A 15,046-nucleotide genomic window follows, 5' to 3' on the forward strand; every position below is an offset into this window, starting at 1 on the left:
TTGTTCTTGTTAGTTAACATTAGTTAATGAAAATACAGTTGTTTATTGTTAGTTCATGTGAAGTCAGTGCATTAACTAATGTTAACAAGCATGAATTTGGCTGTTTATAATATTTAGTAAATAAACTATGAGTAATAACTACTGTACAAGTAATAATTAGTTCATATCAGTAAATGCATTAACAAATGTAAAGTGTGACTATTCAGTTAAGTGGAAAACAGCAGACTAATTCACTGCTTAGTTGAAGCACCTTCGGCAGTCATTACTGTCTTTTTGGGTAAAACGCGACAAGCATCGCATACCTGGATTTGGGTGGTTTCTGCTATTATTCCCTGTAGATCCGCTTAATCTCTGTCAAGTTACTTGGGGACCCATTGGTGGGCTGAAATTTCCCAGCCTCTCTAGAGATGTTTAATCTTGTTCAAGTTGCTCTGGCCGGCCCACTCAAGAACTGAAGAGTCGTCCCTAAGCCGCTTGCATTGTCTTGCTAATGTCCTCAGTCAAGTTACGTCATTTTTATTTGTACAGAGAAGAAGAATGTGCCGTTACAGCATAGTGCATTCTGGGTATTTAGGACAAAGGAGGCTGGTTGATTTGTATTGAGTTATTGTATCATATATAGACCCATAAGCACTACACAGAAAATCCTATTTAGAAATGTTTACTTATTATGGAATGCATATTTTCAGCTTTTCAGATACACAAAGATGATTAATGATGGTTTCTACATGTGTGTCAATTTTATTTTAGTGTTTATAAGATGTTTTTTTAAAGGATATTACTATGCAATGGCTTTTTCTGTGGTGATTTACATTGGTTGCTCTTCTGTTTGTCCACAAATATGGCTGAATGTTACTCGCTGTGATGTAGATTTCCATTTTTCGATAGCATTTTACACAATACAGATTGGGTTGAAGAAACCTTACAGAGATTCGCTAAAAATTGGTACAATTTTCAATAAATACGATTTATTTAGAACTTCTCTAGCATTTCAAATTTGTTTGAAAAATGTATGTTTTTCTTGGAAAAATATCTTCTTGAAGCAATTTTCTTTTGGTATAATTTGTATCTTAATTTTAATGTTTTTTTTTTTTTTTTTGGTCAGTTATCTACTCGATAAACAAGAATAACAAATCACATCTAAGGTGACGTGCTTCAAAACCAGTCCACCAAAACACGAACTGACTTGTTAAATAAAATGGTAATCAAGCCTAAATGAAATTAAAGTGAAATTTTTACATTTTTAGAGAACCTTTATTAATCTGTTTTCACTTTTAATGACAAAATCATCCATTGTGCCTTTCAGTTTCACTTGAATAAGCAAGACAGGATTTTAAAGTGCATTAGCAGCACTGAACTTGTTCCGTGATTACAGTGGAAGAACGAACTCAGTCAGAAGACTGAGAGAACTCAGAAACTCGTTGTGAGAATGCAGATGTCTGGATATGTGTGCCAGCCTGTTAGATAAAATAGCTTAAAACACCTTTACATTTTAGAGAAAGTAGTTAAAGTCTACAAAACACATGATTGATCTTATCCACCCGAGACCCACTCATAAGTAAATATGCAGCATATTTTTTGATTAGCTGACCCTTGGACTAACGGCAGCACCTGCTGAGATAACCGAGAAATGATGTGCTCCTATTGCCCAGTGTCACCAATGAGACAGAACTCGTCGTGAAGAACGGGGGAAGATTAAACTTTCTGGTGTTGTGAGGCATCGCAGACATAGTATTGGTTGTCGTGTCATGCCTAATTGTCGTTTACGACTCCCCACGACAGCCTACGTCACAGAAATCATGCCTAAATTGTGACAAATTCTTGTGATTTGACTTGGGCTTTAGACTTCTGTCAGTGTAAGTTAATTATACTCACAGTAAGTGCAATTTTAACTACATTTCTGGAAAACTCATCTTAATCTTGTTTTTTTTTTTTGGTTTTGTTTAAAAAGTATACTAACAGCACGCTTAACTTTTTTTAAGGGTCATCAGTGGCCTTGAGCACAATGAACATCTTATTTGGCAGAGCAGAGACTTAAACTCATTATCTTGTTGAAAGGCAACCTTTTTGCCCAGTCTGTGGCACGGAGTTCTATGAACTAGGTTTTCATTAAGAACAGCTCTGCGTTTCGCTGTGTTCAGCTTTCCTTTACCGTGACCAGAACCCCAGGCCCTTTTTCCCCCCACTTCCGGGGAAAAAAATAAAATAAATAAAAAACTCCACACAGTGTGATGGAACTGCTACTGTTCTGCATGGGTGAGATGGTATTGTGGAGAAGGGAAACATTGTCTGGTGTTTCATCTAGAGATTCTTCTTGAAATTGAGGTTCGGCAGACTAGAGAGTCTTGCTTCTTACAGTCTGAGAGTCCTTTCTGTGCTTTTTTTTTATAGCTAATTTCAAGTAGCTTTCATCTGGCCAAAATCAGTGGAGTGCTTTTCTCCTCCTGCAATTTTCTATCATCTTCACTCATGATCTTTGGATCTCCTGCCTAGTGATGTCATGTTCTTTATCGGGATACTGAAAAGTCAGATCTGTCTGTCTGTCTGTCTGTCTGTCTGTCTGTCTGTCTGTCTGTCTGTCTGTCTGTCTACCTACCTACCTACCTACCTACCTACCTACCTACCTACCTACCTGTCTGTCTGTCTGTCTGTCTGTCTGTCTGTCTGTCTGTCTGTCTGTCTGTCTGTCTATCTATCTATCTATCTATCTATCTATCTATCTATCTATCTATCGATTGTTTGTCTGTCTGTCTGTCAGTCTGTCTGTCTTTATCATATATCAGGTATGTACAATATATTGTTTCACCATTAATACATGCAATGTGCTCATCCACAAAAGTCACAACGTTCAATGTTGAGTTGGAATTATAATAGACCAGGCATCACGGTTTAACATCATTCAGCTGCAATAAATTGTATAGTTTGTAACTTTAATAACGATGCATTTGATTGGGTTATTAATGCAATGAAAGCCCTGCAGTGTTATTTTGCATTTGCTTATTCAGCGTCTGTACCAAGAGGCTGTTAGACTCCCATAAATTGTATTGCTTAACTTTATTACAAGTGCAGTATACAGTATATGGTAGAAAGATAAGAACAAATATATATCACAACGTTTGATTTTTCTTTATATTATTCAGCTCTGCTATCATACCTCCAACCTCTCTTCTATCCATCCATTCATCCATCCATCCATCCTTCCATCTTTCCTTCCTTCCTTCCATCCATTCATGCATTCATTCATCCTTCCTTCCTTCCTTCCTACCTACCTTCCTTCCTTCCATCCTTGCTTCCATCCATCCATCCATCCATCCATCCATCCATCCATGCATCCATCAATACAGCAATCCATCTGTCTTTCCATCTATCCACCCATCCATCATTCCTTCCTTCCTTCCTTCCTTCCTTCCTTCCTTCCTTCCTTCCTTCCTTCCTTCCTTCCTTCCTCCCTCCCTCTCTCCCTCCCTTTCTTCCGTCTTCCCTTCCTTTCTTTCTTTCTTTCTTTCTTTCTTTCTTTCTTTCTTTCTTTCTTTCTTTCTTTCTTTCTTTCTTTCTTTCTTTCTTTCTTCCTTCATTCATTCCATACATCCAGAAATCAATCCTTCCATCCATTAATCCATCTATTCTTCTTTCATCCTTTCATTTATTCATTTATCCATCATTCATTTATTCATGTATCCTTCTTTCATCTATGCATCCATTCATCCTTTCTACGTCCATCCATCTATCCATTCATCTATCCTACTTTCATCTATTTATTCATCCATCCTTATTTCATCCATTCATCCATTTGCTTTCATTCATCCATTCATCCTACTTTTATCTATCTACTCATTCATCCATCTTTTTTATCATCCATCCATCCATCATTCATTGATTCATTCATTCATTCATTCATTCATTTATGCTACTTTCATCTATGCAGTCATTCATCAATTCTACTTCCATCCATCTATCCATTCATCAGTCCTACTTTTATTCATTCGTTCGATTGTTTGTTCGTTCATTCATTCCTTCATTCATTCTTTTTTCATAAATGCATTCATTCATCCATTCTACTTTCATCAATCCATCCATCCATCTTTTTATTCATCCTAATTTTATCTATTCATCCATCCATCCATCCATCCATCCATCCATCCATCCATACATTTATCTATTTGTTCGTTTATTCGTTCATTCATCCATCATTATTCCATCCTTCTATTCATACATACATCCATCCATCTTTTTATTCATCCATTCATCCATCATTTATTCATCCGTACATCCATCCATCCTTCATTCATTCATTCATCCTCATTTTATCCATTAATTCATTTATCATTCTATTATCCATCTTTCTTCTTTCCATTCATCCATCCATCTATTTTATTGTCTCATAAAATAACCATTTTAAACTAAATTGTACATAATCTTTGTTTTCCAGCAGAAACGCGTGAGAGCTTTTCGAGAGCGCAGCGTATAAGGAGAGCCAGTTGCACTTCAACATTACCTTAATTAGAATGACCTTCATCTTCATAAAGCCAAGAGATAAAGAGAGCCAGTCAGCATTCATGCTACGCAGCGCCATGAGCGGGAAAAAAAGGCTAATCAAATCTAATTGCGAAATATATATGCGGTGTACGATGGGAAAGTGCTGTAGATCCAGCGGTAATCCTCCAGCGTCTGCTTTTACGTATGGCCCACTGGCTGCTGTCATTAAAGCAGAGAGATAGGAAGCTGAGAGCTGGAGAGATCAGGAGAGGGCATGTGTACGCAACTGCTAATTGCGCTCTTGTGAACTCCAACACACCGCACTGTAGAGAACAGCTAATGCTTAGTCCTCATACAAATTAAAAAACACAAGAAGCTATCCTTGATGTAGCGTGGTTTCCAGAAAAAGGGTTTGTAAAACCACAAATGTTCAAATACAAGTGAAATTTAAACTAACCATTTGTTTTTGTTTGCTCACACTGCAAGTTTTGTGGTGAACAATCTGAGCATGTCATCCTGTTTTTTTTTTTTTTTTTTTTTTTTTAGTTAAATTGTCAGATCCCCAGAGATGGGTTGCAGCTGAAAGGGCATCTGCTGCGTCAGGCCCGGATTGGCTAATCGGGAGGACCGGGAGAATTCCCAGTGGGCCGGTCTGTTTTTTGGCCACGAGGGCCGGTGTCCCTAGCTCCAGAATATGTTGCTCTCAGCAGTCACACTTTTTAAATTTATTTATTTATTTACTTGACCACAATCTTTTTTTATTTATTTATTTTTTATTTATTTTTTATTGTGTTTTTGACAAAAGGTACAGTACATTAAAGGTATTCAATTACAAAGGTATTTTCGTTTTTTCTTTTTTTTTTTGAACCATACATAAATTTGAAAAAGAAACAAATTAACACAATGAAAATTTTTATGAAAAGGAAATGCATTAAATAAAAAAAAATATATATTAATATTAATAAAAATGAAAATAAAATAAAAATAAATTTACAAAAAATAAATAAATAAATCAATAAAAAATTACATAAAAAAAAAAAAAAAAAAAAGGTGGGTGGGGGTGGCGTTGGGAATTTATGGTTGGAGTACATTAGTCTCAATATGAATTATTAGAGGGTCCCATGTTTTGAAAAATGTTTTGGTTGATCCTCTAAGAAAATATTTATTTTTTTCTGTTTTCAAAAATAGCATTACATCACTAAGCCAAAGTGACAGTTTAGGTGGCATTGGTAATTTCCACTCCATAAGAATTCTTCTTCTAGCTATTAATGTTACAAAGGCAAAGGCGTTTTCTATCTCTTTGGCCAGATGGATGTCCTTATTTGCTACTCCAAAAATAGCCATTTCTGGATTTGGTTGAATTCCTAAATTGAAGGCTGAGTTTAAAATTACAAATATTGAAGACCAAAATCGTCTCAGTTTGTCACATGACCAGAACATATGGGTTAGGTCTGCCTTGCATGAGTTGCAACGATCGCATGTTTCATCTATATTAGGGTAGATTTTAGCCAGTTTGGTTTTGCTGTAGTGAATACGGTAAAGAATTTTCATCTGAATCAGATTAAGACGCGCACATGATGAAGTCTTGTTTATAATTTTAACTGCTTTATCCCAAGATTCTTCAGAAATATTAATTCTTAGTTCTTCTATCCATTCCATTTTAATCTTCTCTAATGTTGTGTTACATAATGTCATAATAAGGTTATACATTTTGGAAATGAGACCTTTGGGGTGTACAGAGGTCTTTAAAATTAGGTCCAATCCAGATTCAGCAGGCATTTGTGGGAATACAGAGCACTGGTTGACCACAATCTTCTTATTCATTATTTTATTTTGATCCTAGTCTTAGTAATTTATTTTTTGCATTTTTATTGTTAAGACATATAATACTGTTAGAGTTGTTGAACATTTTAAGTTCTAAAGCAGCTGTTTTCTTTAATATAGTCAGTCGTGAACTGAGGTGGGCCGGTCTGTGGCTTGAAACTCCAGGGCTGAAAAGGAGTCCCACTCCGGCCCTGCGCTGCGTAAAAAACGTGCTGGATAAGTTGGCGGTTCATTTCGCTGTGGCGACCCGAGACTAATAAAGGGACTGAGCCGAAAGAAAATGAATGAATGAAAGCTCAAACAAAATGTCATTTCTTTCATTCAAGTGTACATATTAGTGGACTAATATAGGGTGTAGTGAATGAGGGCATATGGGGTGATTTCAGATACAGCACAAGTTCATGGTTTCTCCCCTTTCCATTTCTCCGGCAAGTGTTTTAAGTGTGAAATGACATTTGGTATTGACAAATGTATCGACATCCTGTCAGTGAGCATAATGTGTCCATAACCTTAAATCCTGTGAGAATCCTATGAACTTTTGTCTAATTGGTTTTTTGCTTTTTTTTTTTCTTCTTCCCCTTCATAAGCTCTGTCCAAGTTTCGCACAAGTTTTACTTTCTTTCAAGTAAACTCCACAGAGGTTTCTGGGAACACAGTGTGTTGAGAGCGTCAGCTGTACTCCACCACTACCTATAGCAATGCCAAGGTCATGGGTTCATTTCCCAGAATGCACATATTGATGAATGTACAGCAAATGCACTGTAAGACGTTTTGCAAAAAAATGGTTAGGCGGGTCAGATGGATGGGTCATCTTCTGACGGGACTCCTGCTGTCTATTCATGCGGACAAAACAGCAAAGCTAGCTGGATTTCACTTACAGTCTTGCTTTGCAACTTTCAGTTTTTACCAATCTGACGTAAAACATGTACAGTAAGAAATAAATTAAACTTTTAGCAAATCATTTTAAAGTCAGGGGATACTAAGATAGGATACAATGCACTCACTGGCCACTTTATTAGGTACACCCTACTAGTACCAGGTTGGACACCCTTTTTGCCTACAGAGCATTGTGACCATGGTTCAACAAGGTACTGGAAATATTCCTCAGAGATTTTGTATTGACATGAGAGCATCACGCAGTTGCTTTAGATTTATCAGCTGCACATGCATGACGTGAATCTCCCAGTCTCCTGGTGACTCTGGAAGCAATTTGAGTACAGTGAACTGATTGTCATGTTCAAGAAACCAGTCTGAGATGATTTGCGCTCAATGACATAGCGCTGTCCTGCTGGACGTAGTTATCAGAAGATGGGTACACTGTGGTCATAAAAAGACGGACATGATCAGTAACAATACTCAGGTAGGCTGTGGTGTTGACACGATGCTCAATTGGTACCAATGGGCCAAGAAAATATACCCACACCATTACACCACCACCAGCCAGAACCGTTGATACAAGGCAGGATGGATCCATGCTTTCATGTTGTTGAGGCCAAATTCTGACCCCACCATCCAAATGTCGCAACAGAAATCAAGACTCATCAGACCAGGCAACGTTTCTCCAATCTTCTATTGTCCAATTTTGTTGAGCCTGTGTGAATTGTAGCCTCAGTTTCCTGTTCTTAGCTGACAGGAGCGGCACCCGGTGTGGTCTTCTGCTGCTGTAGCCCATCTGCTTCAAGGTTGGATGTGTTGTGTGTTCAGAGATGCTCTTCTGCAGACCTCGGTTGTATCGCCTTTCTATCAGCTCAAACTAGTTTGGCCATTCTACTCTGACCTCTGGCATCAACAAGGCACCCACAGAACTGCTGCTTTTCTCTTTTTCAGACCATTCTCTGTAAACCCTAGAGATGGTTGTGCGTGAAAATCCCAGTAGATCAGCAGTTTCTGAATACTCTGGCACCAAGAACAATGCCATGTTCAAAGTTGCTTTAATCTCCTTTCTTCTGCATTTTGATGCTTGGTTTGAACGGCAACAGATCGTCTTGACCATGTCTACGTGCTTGAATGCATGGAGTTGCTGCCTAGGAATCTGCGTTAACGAGCAGTTGGACAGGTGTACATAATAAAGTGGCTGGTGAGTGTATGTTTGCTTATTGTAACATTTTACACTATGTATCCTAAAACTATACCATGGTTTGTTTTCTTAATTCATATACTAGTCTTTCAGAGACACCTAATTTGATCATTCATCTTTACTAATTTATTTGCTGTGGTGTTTTTTTTAAATACATTTTTTTTGTAAAAAAAATAGGTTCATTTTACAACTCTATTAGAGGTTTACCTGTTGAGTTTTACCATTTTTCATACTTTAAAAATACCATTGAGCTGATATTCGGGTCTAGTGGTAGCACTTTTAGCTTAATTTAGCTTAGCATGGAATATTGAATCAAATTACACCATTAGCATCTTTAAAAAAAAATGGTCAAAGAGTTTTAATCATTTTCTTATTTAAAGGTTGATCCTCCTTTAGTTACATCATGTAATAAGACCAACAGAAAATGAAAAGTTGATGTTTTCTAGGTCAACATGACTCGAAACTATACTCATTATAGCGTAATTATTAAGGAACTTTGCTCATGTAACACTCATGTAGTTTAAATAGGAAAATTATCAAGAACCTTTGGTCATTTTTGAGAGAGATGCTGATAGTCTAAACCCATTAAGTGATCAATGCTAAGCTAAGCTAAAAGAGCAGCTTTGTATCTTCATAAAATGCTCTCTATCAATCAAAATAGGCAGTTTTGTTATCAGATTAAGCTGTATTGTGAACCACATCTCATGCTGATTGTGATAAATCAGGCCATATGATAATGGGTGGTTGTGTTACAGACAGCTTGTATATTCATGGAGAATTTCAAAAAATGAAAAAAATAAATAAATAGACAGAACCAAATGCTAAATTCTTTTGACAGCTGTGAAAAAGTTAACATCAGGTGTGTCTCACCAAGCACTGTCAGTGGTGTTGTGTTGTGCCTCGTCTTGCTGTCACAAGCCTGTCATCCAGCCCAGATGTGGACCTGTGGGAGTGGGATGATGTTGATTTGAAGGAAGGCAGATTGTCAACTAGCACCGCTCTGTTGAAACTGTATCCGAAACATTTTGTTTGTTAAATTCAACAATGCTTAAATGTTTGATTTGAAGGAAGGCAGATTGTCAACTGGCACCGCTCCGTTTAAACTGTCTCTGAAACATTTTGTTTGTTAAACTGGTGTCGTATCGAACCCTCCATCTACTTAACACATTTGAGCTTGGTACCAATCAGTACTAATATGTAAAAAGCGTCCATTTTCTATCCACAATTAATTCTGTTGAGCATGTGAAAACAATGGACAATCAGCTGAGTTTAAGTGCTCAACAATGCTTAAATGTTTTGTTTAACCAATTGGTACTCAATACTTTTGCAACCCTACAAGGTACAGTAATTGCCAGATTTTATGTAAATATTCTAAAAAGACAAATATAGTAAGTAAAAGTGCACTCTTATGAACTAAAAATAAAGCCATGGTACTACAAGCACATGTGTAGAAAGGCAAACATACAAGTATACTATTTATGCAATATTAGTGTCCTTATATATAAGGGAAGCTATTGAATTGCAAATATGACTTAGTACTATAAACTTGAACAGTTTGTAACAAAGTTTGAATACTGAATTGCTAGCTAAATAAGCCAATGTATGCAATCAATAGACTACTTAACCAATCAATCAATCAAAAGAGCAACTGAACCAATAGGCTAATCAATCCGTCAATTAATTAATCAACCAACCAATAATTCAATAAAGTAGTGCAACTGCTATCAATAGACTTCTTAGCCAACCAATCAATCAAGCAAGCAAGCAATCACTCATCATTTAATCAAATAGTGCAACTGCAATCAATAGTCTACTCAATCAATTAATCAATCAATCAATCAATCAAAAAGTGCAACTGAACCAATATGCTACTCCACTAGCTAACCAACCAACCAACCAATCAATCAATTAAATAGTGCAACTGAACCAGTAGACCAATCAATTAATCAACCAACCAACCAACCAACCAGTCAATCAATCAATCAACCAGCCAACCAACCAACCAACCAACCAACCAACCAACCAACCAGTCAATCAATCAATCAACCAGCCAACCAACCAACCAACCAACCAACCAACCAGTCAATCAATCAATCAACCAGCCAACCAACCAACCAACCAACCAACCAACCAACCAATCAATCAATCAACCATTCAACCATTCAATCAAATTGTACAACTGCAATGAATGGACGACTCAGCCAGCCAATCAATCAATCAATCAATCAATCAATCAATCAATCAATCAATCAATCAATCAATCAATCAATCAATCAATCAATCAATCAATCCTTCATTTAGTCAGTCAAATAGTGCAACTACAAGCAAACTTTTGTTAAGATCTCTATGGAAATATATGCACACGAGTATACTTATACAGATGTAAATGTATATTGTCAGTGTAAGTGGCGCACTTCGGATTGTGTCATTCTTTATTCACAAAATTTTACACAAATCAAATGTCTGAAAATTGCGTGTAGCTTGCAATGTTTTTTTTTTGTTTGTTTGTTTTTTTTCCAATTGATACAGATTTTCCGCATATTCTGGTTAGTCAGGACACTGTTCAAATTCCCAAAGGGTTGCGCTTCATTATCGCATAACGAAGCGTGTCATAAGCATAGACCTCCCTTTCTCTCCCTCTGTCTTTCTCTCTCTCTCACACAGACACACATAAGCGTGCACACTGTGGCATCATTTCAGTCAACTTGGCCATCAAACAATGCATATTTAGCTTTTTTTTTTTTTCAAAAATTGTGTGTAATTTTAATCTGCACTAAAATGAAAAGTGTGCTGTGATGATTTAACAGTGCTGAATGTCTTTTGAAGCATATAAATACCAAAATATGTTTGCAGATAATTAATAAACATGCTAAATGAACATTCTTGTTTATCTAAAAAAACCATGTTGAAGTCTGATGCTGATATTCTGCTTTAATATTTCAGACTTTGTTTTTGCCCCTTTAACCTGCACAATTCCAATTTAGCCAATTATATTGCAGCACCCTGATTTACCTTGGTGAAAATCAGAGTATGTCATTCATTCAGTCAGGACGGTTCTTAAAGTGTATGAAATGGGACTTCCAGACTGGTGGACGGTGACAGTCTCCGAAATGAGACGCAGATTCAGAGTTCCACTTGAGGTTATTACTTAGCAAATAATATAAATATTATGAATGTAAACATCAGGGGCCTCATGTACGAAGACTTGAGTGGAAATCATACCAAAACATTGTAAAGCTGTAAATGTGCGTACGCAGAAAAAAATTCAGATGAATGAAACACTGCGTACGCTGAATCTCACGCATATTCTTTAGTACATCTGAATGAACGTGAAACTGAGTGCAACATGCACGAGCACAAAACCCCTCCCTGCCTCCTCCCCCATATGAATATGCAAATGAATCTACTTTGGCAAAACCCAACGAAAAAGCAACGGCAAAATCAAGCAAAAAGAGAAACTTTGAACAGAATGTGAATTGTAGGTGCTCCTTTCGGAGGTAGACCGGAGAAGAGCTGTGTTATTTGCAAGTTTGTTCTCCGGAATTAACTACAAAAGAAAAAAATTGAGTGGGGAGAGTTTAGCTGATACGGTTAACACAGTTGGGTCTGAACATCGCACTGGGTGAATTAGATAAGAATTAGTGTGATTTATAGGTGTAAAATTCTACGTTCTTGTGTGTGTGTGTCATGTTTCGTACCTTGGTGATACTCGCGGGACTGAGCCAGGGCAAACACAGTGATGTCTGCTTGTCTCCTTCAAAAACAGCTTCTGCAGACACTGTGTGATGTTCTGAATGTTTATAACATTTTTGCGGCAGATGGACGTGAGTTGCTTTCTGTATATCCAAAACCAAAAGCTTCAGGGAAAGCAGAATGACCGCGATGTGCGGACGGCTTTCCATTTCGGCGCTTGCTTTCGTGACCGTTACCTAGCAACGGCTGTAAACAAAACAGCAGCTCGATGACGCAAGCGTACCGAGGTTCAGAAGGAAAAAAAACAGTATGAACACAAACCAACCGAGGAGGTGGCAATGGGAGACAATCGAGCTTGGGTACGGTCCAGGCAAATGAACCAAGTGTGAAAGCACCCTTAAAGGGGACCTATTATGCAAATGTCACTTTTATAAGGGGTTTAACACAGTTGTATTGCAACAGTCTGTAAATATAACCAGCCTCTAAAGGTAAAATGAGTTCATTTTAGTTTTTATAATCACATTTGTTAAAAACAGAAACACTTTGATTGAAATTCTACATTTCTACGAGAGGGAGAAAGCCCCACCCATTAGTAATGATCTCTCCCTCATTAGCATAAACGACCCTCAGTGAGAAGCAGCCATCCTTTTGACGTTTTTAGATAACATTAGTCCTGTTTTGAATCTGCAGCTATGGTTATGCATATGCATCTGTAGCTCCGCCCTCTTTTGAAAATATCATTTAAATTTAAAGCGACAAAAACCCCACACTTTGGATCACAGCCTAAAAGGGGCAGATTCAAAGAGTTATAAAACATCATTTGTGGTGTATTATGAGCTGAAGCTTTACATAAAAATGTTAAGGACATCAGAGACTTATTTTACATCTTGCAAAAAGGAACATAATAGGTCTCCTTTAAACCGCAGAATATGTTCTTGTGTAATTGGCATCGGAGAAGCACACTTTATGTTGTTAAGGGTAATGCACTTATTATTTTGTAACATTTGACCATTTGAACATTGAACATTTGTAAATACTGAAATCTTTTCTTCACCAGTTGGGATGTACAGCATATCCAAGCAAGGAAGATGTAGGGCAGCAGTTGATTTTGTACATCATGAATTGATTTGGAGTTGGCTCGTTGGCTCATTTTCATCCACTAATTGCTGTGATCTCGTGATTGACAGGTTGCCTGAGGGGAGGGATTATTGCTGAGCCCTAATACCAGTTTACGTGCCATGAGGGAAAAATAAATGGGAAGGGGATAGTTCATCCGAAAAAGAAAATTCTGTAATAATTTCTGTAAACATAAAACAAAAAATAATAAAAATAAATAAAGGTTTAGAACCACTTAGAGGCGAGTACACTTTAAATAATGCTAGGTTTCACACAATCAATTTGTGGCTTAATGGTGGCTTTATTTATGATTAGTTGACTTAGAAACACTGTCTTAAATTACGAAGTAAATTTACTATGTGCATAATTATAAAAATAAGTTGTCAACGTAACAGTTCAACTGGCTAATTCCCTTTATTTAAGCAGAGTAACTAATCACATTTTACAGTATGAAATTATGATTTAATATATAAGTTAACAATTTTTTTTAATACACTTATTTAGAAGAGTCTTCAGATCCAAACAACAAGGAGCCGACAACATCTTTCTTTCAAAGATGACATTGAATCATAGTGTGCATTTCTAGAAAGAAAGAAAGAAGAAGGAAGGAAGGAAGGAAGGAAGAAAGGAAAGAAAGAAAGAAAGAAAGAAAGAAAGAAAGAAAGAAAGAAAGAAAGAAAGAAAGAAAGAAAGAAAGAAAGAAAGAATCTATGAAAGTGGGATGCGTGGATGGATGGATGGATGGATGGATGGATGGATGGATGGATGGATGAATAAATTGAATGAAAAAAGTATGGATGAGCAGATGGAAGAAGGATGGATTAATAGAATTGATGAGTGAGGTATGAATGGATAGATGAAATAAGTATGGATGGATGGATGAAAAAAGATGGAAGTACGGATGGATGGACGAAAGAAGTATGGATTGATGGAAGAAGGATGAATGAATTGATGAATGGATATACAGATGGATGGATAGATGAAAAAGGATGATGAATGAGTAGTCGAAAGAAGGATATATGGATAAAAGATGGATTGATGAATAAATATATGAAAGAAGAAAAAAAAAGATAAAGTTAAAGGATGGATGGATGGATTAAAAAAGAAAATGATGAATGAATAAATGAATAAATAAATGAATGAAGAAAAGAAGAATGGATGGATGGACGGAAGAATGAATGAATGGATGAATAAATAAATGAATGAATGAATGAATGAATGACTTGATGGATGGATGGATGGATGGATGGATGGATGAAACAAGGATGGATAAAAAAAGAAAGAAAGAAAGAAAGAAAGCTTCATCTGAACATGCTGACATGTTTATTTCTTTAATATTTGATGAGACAGGCATTGAGGCAATCTAGTATTGGTTGTCTGTAGCTAAGCAACATATCTAAGCATTTCACACACTTTCGAGCAACACAAGACCTTGAAGCTTCAACACCAGGGAACGTCCCTTGTCTTTGAAATATAACATAGTGATAAATCTCTTTTGAAACAGATATATTAGTACATAATTAAATTTATGAAGCTTTGCTAATTTCAATACACCCGGCAATAGGGAAAACACCTCAAAAGGGCAGGAAATGCATCATAATTAGTGTAAACAGGAAGCCGAAAGTTGCAGCATACACATTTTTTCTTTCAACACTAATTGGACATGTGAGGTGCTCGTAGAGACAGTACAGTCGTTTGCAAAGCGCATTGTAGGTCACAATAAATAGATTACTCGTTCTGTGTTTCTTGAAATACCACTGTAAATTCCTGCAAAATACCTCCTGTATTGCCAGATAGCTGTTAGCTGCTTTGTGTATGTCTTGGGAAAATGTCAGCTAGAGAGAAAATTAACTTTATTTT

At 36.7% G+C, this 15,046-nt stretch overlaps 1 protein-coding gene and 1 long non-coding RNA gene across 4 annotated transcripts in view; one reads left to right on the forward strand and one right to left on the reverse strand.

The window, feature by feature from the left end:
• gabrb2b (gamma-aminobutyric acid type A receptor subunit beta2b) overlaps positions 1-15,046 on the forward strand; it is a 151,475-nt gene that overhangs the window by 90,685 nt on the left and 45,744 nt on the right. The window lies entirely within an intron of this gene.
• Positions 1-15,046, reverse strand: part of LOC147838972 (uncharacterized) — an 89,078-nt gene that overhangs the window by 34,438 nt on the left and 39,594 nt on the right. The window lies entirely within an intron of this gene.

This window comes from Danio rerio, chromosome 21 (genome assembly GCF_052040795.2).
Source record: "Danio rerio strain M-AB ecotype USA chromosome 21, GRCz13ab, whole genome shotgun sequence".
In the NCBI taxonomy this organism is placed as follows: Eukaryota; Metazoa; Chordata; class Actinopteri; order Cypriniformes; family Danionidae; genus Danio; species Danio rerio.